Genomic DNA, 14,354 nt, shown 5'->3' on the forward strand with positions numbered 1-14,354 from the left:
CCAAAATTCATACGTTGAAATCCAAATGATACCGACCAATGGGCTCACTCTGCTCACAGCCATCTGAGCCAATTAATCACGACGAGTTAGAGATCCAGAAATGAAGTTTAATTAGATTAGCCGCCAAATCGGAACTCAGGTGACTAATGTCTCAAAGGCCCATCTTCAAAGATTACAGAATCTTGAGGCAGTTACAGAGGGAAAATGGGCAGTGAGGAGGGGGTCCAGGGATGTTGGTCTCTAGGCATGACCGGCTCCAGGCATCACATTGTTCCATTCTTCTGTCAGCTGTGATGGGTACTTTGTAGGTGTGTTTCCCGCCTGTGGTCAGCCTGTTCCTGGAGAGAAACTCATAGAACAAAGTTTTTAATTTATCAAGCTATTGGGGAATACATACGTAAGCAGAGGCCATAAATCAGGAGAGCATGTGAATTTTTTGGAGTACGTGCAGAACAGCAAGTAGTCACACAGAGGAGGGGCTGGGGCCATTTAGTGTAACAAGATGGCCTCACTTAGGCTCACTTACACTAACTCCTAGTACCTCAGAGTGTGACTGTGTTTGGAGATAGCACCTTTAAAGAGGTGATTAAGGTTAAATGAGATCATATGAGTGGGCCCTGATCCAATAGGACTGGTGTCCTCATAAGAAGAGAGACACCAGGGATGTGTCCCCCCATGTGAGGACACAGAGAGATGGCAGCCATTGACAAGCCAAGGGGAGAGGCCTCAGAAGAAACTCAACCTGCCAGCACCTTGATGTTGGACTTCCAGCCTCCAGAACTGGAAGACAATAAATTTCTGTGGCCTAAGCCACGACGTCTGTGGTACTTTGCTAGGGCAGCCAGAGCAGACGAAGACATTAGTAACCTGACATTCCTAGCTCTGAGAATCTGGAGTGGCATTCACACCTGGGACAGGAGTGTTCTTGGGCAGAACAAGCTTGGTGGCTGTCCAAGGGGCCGTTTCCTGATGCCCTGAGCCTCATCACATTGGCACAACCCTCACCTTCCAGAAGTGTGTGGGTTCACAGGGGGCCGAGACCACCACGTCCCCTTTCAGGCCTTGGCATTGGTGCAGCCCGGATATGGGAACAGCAGCATTGAAGCCTCTGTGTGCGACCAAGTGTGACCTTGTTCACTCACTCCATTCATTCATTCATTCATTCAGCAGACACGTGTGGAATGCTCGGTGTTGCCCGGCATTCTGCCAGGTGCTACAGATGGGCAGCCCCATGAATTCCTTTATCACTGATATTCTTTTTTTTTTTTTTTGTGAGGAAGATCAGCCCCAGTAGATAGTTGTATGTCATAGTTGCACATCCTTCTAGTTGCTGTATGTGGGACGCGGCCTCAGCGTGGCCGTGGAAGCGGTGTGTCAGTGCGCACCCGGGATCCGAACCCGGGCCGACGGTATCGGAGCGCGCTCACTTAACCGCTAAGCCACGGGGGGCCGGCCCCTATCACTGATATTCTAACCCAAGGCTCAGCCGACTTTCTGTAAAACACCATATAGTAACTATTTTCAGCTTGGCTGCCTCGACTGCACAGCTCAGCCCTTGTAGGGAAAGCACCAGTAGTTAATATGTAAATGAATGGGCGTGGCTGTGTCCCAATAAAACTTCATTTAAGGATACAGAAATTTGAATTTCTATACTTTTCACATGTCACAAAATAGTATTCTTCTTGTGCTTTTTTCCTGCAACCATTTAAAAGTGTAAAAACCAGGGGCCGGCCCGGTAGTGCAAGCGGTTAAGTGCTGGTGCTCCTCTGCGGTGGCCCAGGGTACGCCAGTTCGGATCCCGGGCAAGCGCCGATGTACCACTTGGCAAGCCATGCTGTGGCGGCGTCCCATATAAAGTGGAGGAAGGCGGGCACAGATGTTAGTGCAGGGCCAGTCTTCCTCAGCAAAAAAAGAGAAGGATTGGCAGATGTTAGCACAGGGCTGATCTCCCTCACACACAAAAAAAATTAGATGTAAAAACCATTCTTAGCTCCCAGGCCCTACAAAAACAGGCCTGCAGACTGTAGTTTGATGACTTTTATTCTAATTTTTTTTTTAAATGTCATCAAGGGCTGGCCCCGTGGCTTAGCAGTTAAGTGCTCACGCTCCGCTACTGGCGCCTCCGGTTGGGATCCTGGGCGCACACCAACACACCGCTGCTCCGGCCATGCTGAGGCTGCGTCCCACATACAGCAACTAGAAGGATGTGCAGCTATGACATACAACTATCTACTGGGGCTTTGGGGGAAAAAATGGAGGAGAACTGGCAATAGACGTTAGCTCAGAGCTGGTCTTCCTCAGCAAAAAGAGGAGGGTTAGCACGGATGTTAGCTCAGGGCGGATCTTCCTCACAAAAAATAAAAAGTCCTCAAGCCAGATTATAATCTGACCCTGAGTCTAACTGATTTGTCAGTTTTTCTTTGTTTCAATCCTTATTGATGGATAGGTTTCCTGCTGTCAAATCTGAGCCATAAAAATTAAACCAGTCAAGCTGGGGCTGTCTCCACGGATAGGTACCCCACCTCCACCCCCTCCTAGGGAGTTGATCTTGGAATGAATACATTCACTCAAAGTCACTTTCCCAGTGTACTCCTCACTCAAGACTTGTGACTTGTGACTTGTGACCGAATCTGCCGTTCAGGAGCAAGATGTTTCTCAAGTTCTGGGGATGGAAACGTGATCTGTGACTGTCGGAGCTGCCTGTGAGGGCACCGATGGGGGCCAAGTCCTTGCACCGTGTCCTTAACAACCAAAGTCGGAGCGCTCTGCTCCTCGGTGGAAAGATTGGCTTGTCCAGGGGGTTGCCTAAGAAGTGCTGGCAACCCCAGGCCCGTCCTAGAGCGTTAGCTGAGTCCCCCATCCTCCCTCGGGGGAGAGCCCTCGGAGTGAGAGGGGAGGGCCGGAGGAAGGAAACATCTCCATCACTCTCGGTACAGCAAGTTCCCGGGACCGCTGCCAGGATGAGCCGGGCTCCCAGGGATGGGCACGCAGAGGGGAAAGGAAACAGAACCCTCACCCGGGCGAGCCCCAACAGAGAGGTGCATTTAAAACCCCGCTGACCGGGAGGGGACTCTCACCTCGATTTAAAACAAGAACAAAAACACGAATACCCACGCCTTGAAGGGAGACCTGGCCTAAAATTCACAGCCTGTTTTAAAGAATTAAACGTTATTATTTTCAAGGACACGGGGTTATTGAAACTGAGTTGACCAACTTCTCTGCAGCAAGGCCCTCCCTTCTGGGCAGGCGGTCCCTCCCAGAACGCTGTTATCTCTCCATTTTACACATATTTCCTGGGCTGGTCACAGGCGGTGCAGTAAAAACTAAAGCAGGAAAGACAAATGTAAACAAATGCCCTTCTGTTGGGACAGCCGGCTGAGGAGCCCGAGGGGCACAGAGGGAGGAATGTTCCGCCAGGGCTGGGCAAGGGGGCCAGGGAGGGCTCTGCAGGGAGGCGACATTTGAGATAAATCTACCAGTAGGGAACAGGGAGATAGTCCCAGGCAGATGACATGTACAAAGGGTGGAGGCATGAGGGAGTGTCCCATTGTGGAAGAATCTGGAAACATGGCCTGGAGCAGACTGTGCTTTGAACTGGTGCATCTGAGCTCACATGCAGCTGGGCCCTTAGGATGGGAATCCTGCAAAGCCATTGTTGAGGGGACGGGGCTCCTGTTGGTCCCCCAGCAATGCCACCCAGGAATGCTTAACTTAATGGATCAAACGTGGTCAGGGGCCCACCTGTATCCCCTCGGCCTGCCCCAAAAGTCACACTGGCAGGCCCCTGGCTCCCCCATCCTCCGTGAGGACATTCCCCAGCTGTGGGAGCACCTGTGGTTTGAGGAGCCACGAGTCAGCCTCCACACCCCTCGCGGGACATTCTGAGCTGTCCCACAGCCTCCTGGGGTCTCTACGGGACTGGGCTCCAGTACCCTCACAGTGGTAACAGTTCATTAGCACCCCCTTCACTGCCTTCCTCCCTTCCCTCACCTCCCTGGCTGCCAGGACCACCTCCCAACAAACTACCTGCACCCGAGCCGTGTCACAGGCCGTGCAAAGGCAAACATAACATTCCCACTCAGTTCTTCCTGGATCACAAAGATGATATAAGTTCCATCCCCAAACTCACATGCGGCAGGCCTGTAGGCACTAATTTTTTAAATTTTTTTTTTAATTGATTTTTTTCCCCCAAAGCCCCAGTAGATAGCTGCATGTCACAGTTGCACGTCCTTCTAGTTGCTGTATGTGGGACACGGCCTCAGCATGGCCAGAGAAGCGGTGCTTCGGTGCGCGCCCAGGATCCGAACCCGGGCTGCCAGCAGCCGAGCGAGCGCACTTAACCGCTAAGCCACGGGCAGGCCCGGCACTAATTTTTTAGAGGAGCTTTTTTCCCTTCCTCCTTGAGTCCAGATGGATGGACAAGTTTCCTCACCTGTCTTTGCTGGCAGATGTGTTAGAGTCCACCCTTCACAGAGGCTGTGGCCCTGGAGGTCCCCACCTGCACCCCTATTCCCTCAACCATCTCACCCCAGACATCTGGGCTACAAAGTACAGCAAACAACTGAAGGGCAGCCAACCACTCTCTCTCTATTGACGCCCAGAGATTTCTCGTGGTTCTATGGAAAACAGTAGGGCAGTTCCTCAAAGAATTAAAAATAGAACAACCATATGATCCAGCAATTCCACTTCTGTGCATTTACCCAAAAGGATTGAAAGCACCACATCGAACAGATATTTTTATGTTCATAACAGTCTTATTTACAATAGCCAGGGCCGCCCCCGTGGCTTAGCGGTTAAGTGCGCGGGCTCCGCTACTGGCGGCCCAGGTTCGGGTCCCGGGTGCTCACCGATGCACCGCTTCTCTGGCCATGCTGAGGCCGCGTCCCACACACAGCAACTAGAAGGATGTGCAGCTATGACATACAACTATCTACTGGGGCTTTGGAGGGAAAAAAAATACCCTTATAACAGCCAAAAGGTGGAAGCAACCCAAGTGACCATCAACAGATGAAGGGACAAACAAAATATAATATATCCAATACAATGGAATATCATTCAGCCCTAAAACGGAACGAAATTCTGACACATGCTACAACATGGATGAACCTCGAGGACATTATGCTAAAGGAAATAAACCAGTCACAAAAAGACAAATACTGCGTGATTCCACATACATGAAGTACTTCAAGTAGTCAAATTCACAGAGACAGAAAGTGGAAGGGTGGTTACCAGGGGCTGGAGGAGAAAGAAGAGAGTTAGTGTTTAATGGGGACAGAGTTTCTGTTTGGGAAGATGACGAATTTCTGGAGATGGATGCTGGTGATGGTTGTACAACAATGTGAATATATTTAATGCCACTGAACTGTATTCTCTTGTTTTTATTTTGTTTTGTTTGTTTGTTTTGGTGAGGAAGATTGGCCCTGAGCTAACATCTGTGCAAATCTTCCTCTATTTTGTATGTGGGCTGCTGCCACAGCATGGCTTGATGAGTGGTGTAGGTCCGTGCCCGGGATCTGAACCCCAGGGCACCGAAGCGGAGCATGTGAACTTAACCACTACACCACCGGGCCAACCCCTGAACTGTATTCTTAAAAATGGTTAAAATGGGGCTGGCCCGGTGGCACAAGCCGTTAAGTGTGCGCGCTCTGCTGCAGTGGCCCGGGGTTTGCCGGTTCAGATCCCGGGCGTGCACCGACGCACCACTTGTCAGGCCATGCTGTGGCGGCGTCCCATGTAAAGTGGAGGAAGATGGGCACGGATGTTAGCCCAGGGCCAGTCTTCCTCAGCAAAAAGAGGAGGATTGGCAGATGTTAGCTCAGGGCCAATCTTCCTCACACACACACAAAAAAATGACAAATTTTATTATGTCTATATCACTACAATTAAAAATAGATGAAAGACGGGTCAGCCCATGGCTTAGCGGTTAAGTGCACGCACTCCGCTACTGGCAGCCCGGGTTCGGATCCCGGGCGAGCGCTGACGCACCGCTTCTCCGGCCATGCTGTGGCTGCATCCTGCATACAGCAACTAGAAGGATGTGAAACTATGACATACAACTATCTACTGGGGCTTTGGGGAAAAAAAGGAGGAGGATTGGCAATAGATGTTAGCTCAGAGCCGGTCTTCCTCAACAAAAAGAGGAGGATTAGCATGGATGTTAGCTCAGGGCTGATCTTCCCCACAAAGAAAAAAAAAAAAAGAGAATAACTCAGTTTTGTGCTTAAAAAGTTATTTGTTATGTCTCATCTTGGAATTGTAAGAGTTTTGTAGCAAGTGGAGCTTTTCAGGACCTCAAATCAGCCATATTTCCAGAAGCTGAGGCTCTGGGCCTCGTAGGTCCCTCAGCATCCCTTTGTCATCTCCTTGTAAACACCGTTGGTTTGCTTTGCAAGCCTGCTTCTCCCTGTGTGTGCGATTCAGCTGTGTTTGCACTGTTACAAACTCATGAGGCTTGAATTAGAGGAGTTTCAGCATATGAACTAGGAGGTATTCAGATCATAGGCTGCCGCAAGACAATCCCCAGAGAGGGAGGTAAAACCAACTCCTAAAGGTAAAAGTCCATGTCTACACACACACAGCCTGCCTGGCCTGGTGCCCACCTGCACCCCCATCCTCTGGCATCTCTCCTCCCCTTGCTCACCAGGCCCCAGCCACACTGGCCCCCTTCTTCCAGTTTCTGACACAATCCAAGCTCACTCCCGCCTCAGGGCCTTTGCACCTGCTGTACCCACTGGTCAGGACACTCTTCCTAGTCTCTTACAAGTCTAGTTCCTTTGCATCCTCTGCATCTAGCCTAATGCCACTTACGCAAAGAGGCCTTTCCTGGCCACCCTTTCCAAAAGGCATGTTAGATGCTTAAAGCAATAAACCATGACAGCACCCCACTTACTTCCTTCATGGCATCAGACATGAGGTAATGATTTAAGGTAGCATTTGTTTCTTTGTTTACTGATGGTCTCCTCTACTGGAATTTGAACTCCAAGAGAGGTGGGGACTGCTTCTCGTTCATACCTGGGTTCCTAGTGCCCAGACCAGGAGGAATTCAGGTAGAAGTTGTGCAAAAAAAAAAAAAAAAAATTATCTGACTTTTCATGATTCAATGACACCGTTAAACCCTGAACTGATTTCAGCCCTAGAAAGCACACTGTGGGTAGCAATGTCCTTCTAACGGTGACCATCCAGTGCGGAAGATGAGGAGGCTGGGCAGACAGCAGATACGGGGGAGGATGGAATGAGGAATCAACAGAGGTGCTTTGTCAACGTTAAATTCCACCTGCCTGTTCAATACCCACCTGGAAGTGTCAAGTAGGTAGGTGGATGTTCCAGAACGTATCCCGGGGAGAGGGTGGAGCAGCTAACAGAGATTGGGAGTCATACGGATGCTATATAGGTGGCTTGTAAAGTCTTGGGACTAGATGAAGTCACCTAGAGAGAGAGGATATAGCCCCCAAATCACAGCATTGGGAAGCGTAGCAATCTCTGAGTTGTAGAGACCACATTTTGTACCACTTTGTCAACCGCCCAGTCTGTATCCTTCAGCAGTGGGCATCAGGATACCACAGAAGGAGCACGGACTCGGGAATGATACGACTCAGCTTATCTCTGGCCCTTACTAGCTGTACAGCTCAGCAAGATGCAACTTCTCCAAGCCTCAGTTTCCCCATCTGTAAAATTAATGTGGGTCATATGACCTACCTTATCTATCAACCATCAAACCACATTCCCCCAGTGCCCTCAAGTGCTGGTATTGGGAGCGACCTACCCCTATCCTGGATCCTACAGTTTAGCGGGAGAGGCCTGGGGACAGAGCAGTGAGAGCCGTAAGGAAGGTGTGGGCTGAGTCCCGAGGAAGCAGTAGGGGCCACTTCTAACTCTGAGAGAGGGTGCGTGTTGGGGAGAGTCTGAATCACCTGGTGAAGTAAGCTTTTTAAGCATCTTTTTATAAAAGAGGAAAGTCAGGTTCAGAGATGACAGGTAACTCTGTCGAAGTCACACAGACTGTAAGTGGCAGCACATTTAGCACAGTGACATGCTCAGTTATCACTACCTTTGAGGGTGATGGCCATGGCCATGGCAGGCAAAGCCCTCATGTTACGAGAACCCAGCCTGTCTCTCTTCCGTACTCCTGCTTCCACCCCTGTCCCTGGTAACAGATTTACAAATCAGCACAGATGGGTGATCAGTGGGGAAGGTGCTTACAGATCAGCCTAACTTGACTGTCAGAGGGAAACAGTCTGGGGATGCATTCTCTTTAGAGCCTCTGATCCAGTCCTGGGAGGGGTTAGAGCAGACTCTGGAGCCAAACCACCCTGGGTCACAGCCTCTGTGCCTCAGTTGCCTCATCTGTGAACTGGGGACAGTAATAATAGTCTCCACCTCCCAGGGCTGTTGGGACGGGTGAGTGAGTGAGTACAAGCACAGGTGCCCTATAAATGTCAGCTAGGATGCTGGGTCCCTTTTGCAGACCTGCCCCCTCCCCTTGACCTGGGCCCAGGCAGCAGCATCCGGCTCTGTCCTACTTAGACTGTGGCATATACTGTCCCACATACAGCAACTAGAAGGATGTGCAACTATGACACACAACTATCTACTGGGGCTTTGGGGAGGAAAAAGGAGGAGGAGTGGCAATAGATGTTAGCTCAGAGCCGGTCCTCCTCAGCAAAAAGAGGAGGATTAGCATGGATGTTAGCTCAGGGCTGATCTTGCTCACAAAAAAAATGAAAATAAAAAATAAATAATAAATAAATAAATAAATAAATAAATAAATAAATGGAAAAGTGACCCGTCAGAGCCTGAAGCTTCTCTGCCCCACGGGCAGTTCCGGGACACACCCAGGGACCTGTGCCGCCTGCAGGGCTGCCGGGAGCCACTGGGACTCCCAGCCCTGCTCTTAGGTGTTCCAGCTCCCTCGTTGTCTTACAGGACGCCGGAGAGAGCTGTTCTTTCTCAACCTTCTGTCAGGTCCAACGCAGCTGGAGCTGCCCCGAGAAAAAGGGCTCTTCCCGCTCCGCTTGCCAAGCCCCATCCTCAGCGCTCTTCTCACTCCTGTTTTGCTTACACGGGCAGATGCGGAGCAGAGTGAAGGGAACGCTTCTGGGGACGCTGGTGGGCTCTGAAATCCAGCATTCGTCAGTACTGGATCTGGGACGAGCACCTAGGCTCTGGGTCATCTGCGCTGGCCCCACACTTAAATCATAACCAGGCCAGGCCAGGCCAGGTGAGCCCAGCATGATGATCGGCAGGTCGAGGAATGTAGGTAGAGCAAGCCATGCCCCTGCCAGCTTAAGCTATAACATGAGGTCCCCTTGACACTGAACGCCCTATGTTAGAGGGGTCTGACCCCCTCCCTATTGACCCGCCCCTCACCTTCACAGTGCCCCCACTCCATTATAAGCGGGCTCAGAAAACCAGCTGTCTGCTACAGGAGTCATGGTCCCTATGCCCACCCCTCCCGCATCCCTTGTCATTCAAGTTCTCCTCCTCCATAAATTTACAGCCCTTTCCTCCACTCCCATGCGGTGACCCTCATCTAGGCTGCCGCCCTTTCTTGTCTGCACCGTGCAAACATCTCCCTCTTTTTAATCTTCCACCAACCATTTCTTTGTCCACACATCACCCAGAAGCATCTCCTTCAAAAGTCTTCTCTGATGGGGGCTGGCCAGGTGATGTGTCGGTTAAGTGCTGGCGCTCCACTTCCGCAGCCCAGGGTTCGCAGGTTCGGATCCCAGGTGTGCACTGACGCACTGCTTGTCAAGCCAAGATGTGGCAGTGTCCCATATAAAGTGGAGGAAGATGGGTACGGATGTTAGCCCAGGGCCAGTCTTCCTCAGCAAAAAGAGGAGGATTGGCATCGGATGTTAGCTCAGGGCTGATCTTCCTCACACAAAAAAAAAGAAAAGAAAAAGTCTTCTCGGGTCATACCACTGCCCTTTGAAACCCTCAGTGACTTCCTATTGCCCATGGGATAAAGTGCACATTCCTGGGCATTCCCACCTCTCCACCTCTCTTCCTGTCAGTCTGCAGCCCCGTGGGACTGTTTCCCTTCTCTGCCCCAGGACCATTCTCCCCGCTTCTTTTAGCCAAGCTCTTTCCCAGTCAATCTTCAGGTCTCCCTTCCTCAGAGGAGCCCTCCCTGAGCCTCCCCAGACAAGCCCAGGGGCCCCTATTACCCTGTACTCCCCGTCCTGTCTCCCTTTCTCTTTTAGGCATTTTCTTCTCCACAGACTGAAGACTGGGTTATATTGAGGGGCTGGGAGCCAAACGCCTGACAATAATGAGGCTTATGCTTACTGGCACTTTCTCTGGCCGAGGCACAATTAGCTTACGTCATCCTCACCACAACCCTGTGTGGCAGGTACTATTATCCGTCTCCTTTTTACAGTTGGGGAAACAGATGCTCAGAGAGGTTAAGTGGAAGTTTCTGGAATTTGAACCCACATGGCCTGATTGTAGGGTGGGTATGCTTAACCTCTGCCCCAGCTTGGTGGTAAAGCACTCCCATTCTACAGGCTAGGGTAGCTTCCTTAACCTCTCCTAAGCTCAGTTTGCTCATCCATAAAATGGGAATAATCAGAAGACGTGGCTTGTTGGGAGGATTAAATGAGACAGCACTGGACCTGGCTAAGTGAATGCTCTTTCTTTCCCTTATGGCCGTGTGACCTGAGGCAAAGTGCTGAGTCTGGCCACCCAGGCAAGAGAATGCCCACCTCCCAGGGTCGCTGGGAGGATGAAATCTAACACCGCTCCACAAGACCTCATCCACAATTCTAAAGTCCAAAAAGCCCTGAAAATTGGAGGTTAACTCCCTCGGCAGCAGAACCTGACCTGGCTCCACCTCGTTTGCTGGCAAACCTCGACCTTGCCTGACCGTGAGGCCGTTTACAGGGTGTTTTAAATCCCACGTGGTGGGGTTCTTCAGAACTGTTCTGTGCTTGATGATGGAGTGCTGCCCCGGCTGGGAGTGTCATCTAGCATGTGGTACATGCACCATCTGACTTCCCTAAAACGCCTTGTGAATCACACCCTGAGGTTTTGCATGGGGGATTGTGTTTATAGCATCCTCCACACAAGGCTCGCATACAGCAGGTGCTCAATGAATGACAGCTCTCTCTTCTTTTAGGACTACACAAGTCCTTAACTTCCTCCTCTCCAGCCCACTCTGCTCTCCTACGTTGGAAACAAGAATTCCTGTGCATTTCAATGGATTCTAATAGATACTAGTGGGGATTCTGGTAATAAATACTGTGTGTTCAGTACTGACCATTGCCAAGGTTCTAAGCCCTTTTTGTGTCCTGCCTCAGCCCGTCTAGCTGGGTTGTTAAGCACGTGCCTTCTGCCAAGGCATTCCTTTTGTTCAAATCCCAGCTCTGCCGCTTACTAGCGAGGCCTGCTGTTTGACCTCTCCATGAGGTGGTAAATGGGCTACAATCGTAATTCCAACTTAAAGAGTTCTAAAAGGACTTAGAACAGTGCCTGGCTGGATTGAGTGTTAGCAGAATGATTATTATTAATCTTCACTCTGAAGTATGTACCATAACTAGCCTGATCATACAGGTGGGGAAACTGAGGCATGAGGGGATTAAGTAACTTGGCAGTTTGGCAAGAGAGCCCTGTGCTCTACTGCCTCTCAGAAGTTGGGACAGAGGGAAGCATGGGAGGGAGGGAGTAACAAGGGCATTGTCCACCCCGGCAGTGCCTGCCCAGCTGGTCAGATAGTCCAGCTACGAGTGTCACTGGTTAATATTGAGTACCCAACAAGTTCCAAGCATTTTTCAAAATACATCGGAACACAAGTCTGGGCCTCTCAGATTTGACATTTTACCAAAGGTGCTTTCTTTCAAAGAAATGGTCGGGGAAACGTGAGGGCAAGCACAACGGTCTCACAAAGACTTTGGAAAAACAGGTTCCAGCCTGGCGGACACGGAGAGGGAGACTCGCTGGCAGTGGCTTATCCTTGCCGGAGCCAGAACAACACGGGCCTGTCACGAACGAGAAGGCTCCGCTTGCAGAGCCTCACTAGGACTGTGGCTGGAAACTTGGCTCAGGCTGCATCTGTTCAGAAGAAAGGAAAGGAGAGAGAGCAGCAAACTGCTGGGCGTTTGTCCTTTGCCCCCAACCACACCACCTGCGCCTGCTGCCCTCCAGCCCCTGAGCAGACCCAGGCCTTTCAGCGTCTCATTCTAGGTGGGGCCTCTCAGGAGAGAAACCCACCCTGCCCCAGCCGTAGGCCCTCTGCAAAACTGAAATGTTCCTTCTAAAGATATGAAATTTCAGCCCCTCGGGGTGGGGGTGGGGATGTTTTTCTAATACCCAGCAGCTTTTTCAGAAAAACAAGGATTAAAGAAACAATTAGAGGTTTAACCGCCAACAGTCAGAGGAAGAAAGCAAGAAAAAAGCAGCAACAGATCAGCAGGAAGTCTCAGGCCCTTCAAAATTCCAAATGGTTACAAAAAACTCAAACATGTCCTCCTCTCCCCCACCAAGTCAGACAGCAGTCCCCTGGTCTGAAACTCAGCAACGCCCAAGGGGATCTCTGCATTTAACTTACCTGTCTGTGCCCTTTCCTATCTCTAAACTTGGTATGTTGTACATATATTTATAAATGTAGTCTGTCTTGCTTTTTTCTTCCTAATCAACTTTATTGAGATATAATTTACATACAATAAAATGCACCCATGTTAAGTGTAACTTTTAATGAGTTTTGACCAATATATATACACTGATCCAGATACAGAACATTTTCATCACCCTCAGAACTTCCTCTGGCCACCTTGCAGTCCATTCCCTTCCCAGCCCCAGCCCCAGGCATCTACTGATCTCTTCTGTCTGTAGATTACTTTTGCCTTTTCTAGAATTTCATATAAATGAAAGCATGCACTTTTTTTTTTTTTTTTAACCTCTGGCTTCTTTGTTATTGGTGGAATTTTTTTGATGCTATTGTAAATAGAATTTTTAAAAATTTCATACTCAAATTGTTTGCAGCTAGCAAAAAAAGTATTTTTTTTTGTACATTGACCTTGTCTCCTATGATCTTGCTAAATTCACTAATTAGTTCCAGTAGTTGTTATATAGATTCCTTAGGATTTACTAGTAAACTATTATATCATCTTTAACTAAAGACAGTTTTCTTCTTCCTTTCTGATCTTTATGCCTTTTATTTCTCTTTCTTGCCTTATTGCACTGACTGGGACCTCCAGTACCATGTTGAATAAGTGGTAAGAGCAGATGTCTTTTCTTGTTGCTCATCTTAGGGTGGTGGGCAGGCAGTCTTGTACTGTTAATTATGATGTTAGCTGTAGGTTTGTTGTAGACACTCTTTACCAGGTAAAAGAATTCCTTCTTGCTCCCAGTTTGCTGAGAACTTTTTTCAGGAATGGGTGTTCAGTTTTGCCAAATGCTTTTTCTGCACCTATTGACATGATCATCTGGTTTTTCTCCTTTATTCTATTCAGATGCTGAATTATATTGATTGATTTTGTGTGTGTGTGAGGAGATCAGCCCTGTGCTAACATCAGCCAATCCTCCTCTTTTTTTGCTGAGGAAGACTGGCCCTGGGCTAACATCCGTGCCCGTCTTCCTCCACTTTATATGGGAGGCCGCCACAGTATGGCTTATCAAGCAGTGCTTCAGTGTGCGCCCAGGATCCGAACAGGTGAACTCTGGGCTGCCGCAGTGGAGCAAACGCACTTAACCGCTTGAGCCACCGGGTCGGCCCCTATATTGATTGATATTTGAATGTTAAACCAACCTCTCATTCCTGGGACATATCTCACCTGGTCATGATGTAGTATGCTTTTTATACATCAGGGGATTTGATAGCTACCGTTTCACTAGAAATTTTTTATCCATTTTAATCCCTGCTGTAGCCCCCAGAGCCTAGAATACTGCCTTTGAACGAGTAAACGCTCAATAAATATATGTTGAATGAATGAATGAATCAGATAGCCTCCTTAATGTGGGGGTCAAAGGATGTGAACATTTCAATATTTTGACACAAATGTCCAGACTTCCCTCTGAAAATGTTGTTCCAGTCTTCATTCCACCAACACGTACGCCAGGGAATGAAGGCTGGTGCAGCTCATTGCAATATGGCGCAGCAACACAGTCTAGTAGCCACAGCCACAGTCCCTCTGCTAAATGGTAGGGAACAGGAGAGAGAAGCACTAGATTCCCTCAGGCAAACAGTGCAGCTTCAGAGAGAAGCTGATTTCTGAGCTGGTCTCAGAGGAGGACCAGAAGGAGTCTGGCCGGCAGAGGAAGGGGACATCCCAGGCAACAGCATGTTCCAAGGCATGGAGGTATGAAAGATCATTGCATCAGACACTAACTAGCTGTGTGACCTTGAGCAAATCTGT

This window comes from Diceros bicornis, chromosome 13 (genome assembly GCF_020826845.1).
Source record: "Diceros bicornis minor isolate mBicDic1 chromosome 13, mDicBic1.mat.cur, whole genome shotgun sequence".
NCBI classification, from domain to species: Eukaryota; Metazoa; Chordata; class Mammalia; order Perissodactyla; family Rhinocerotidae; genus Diceros; species Diceros bicornis.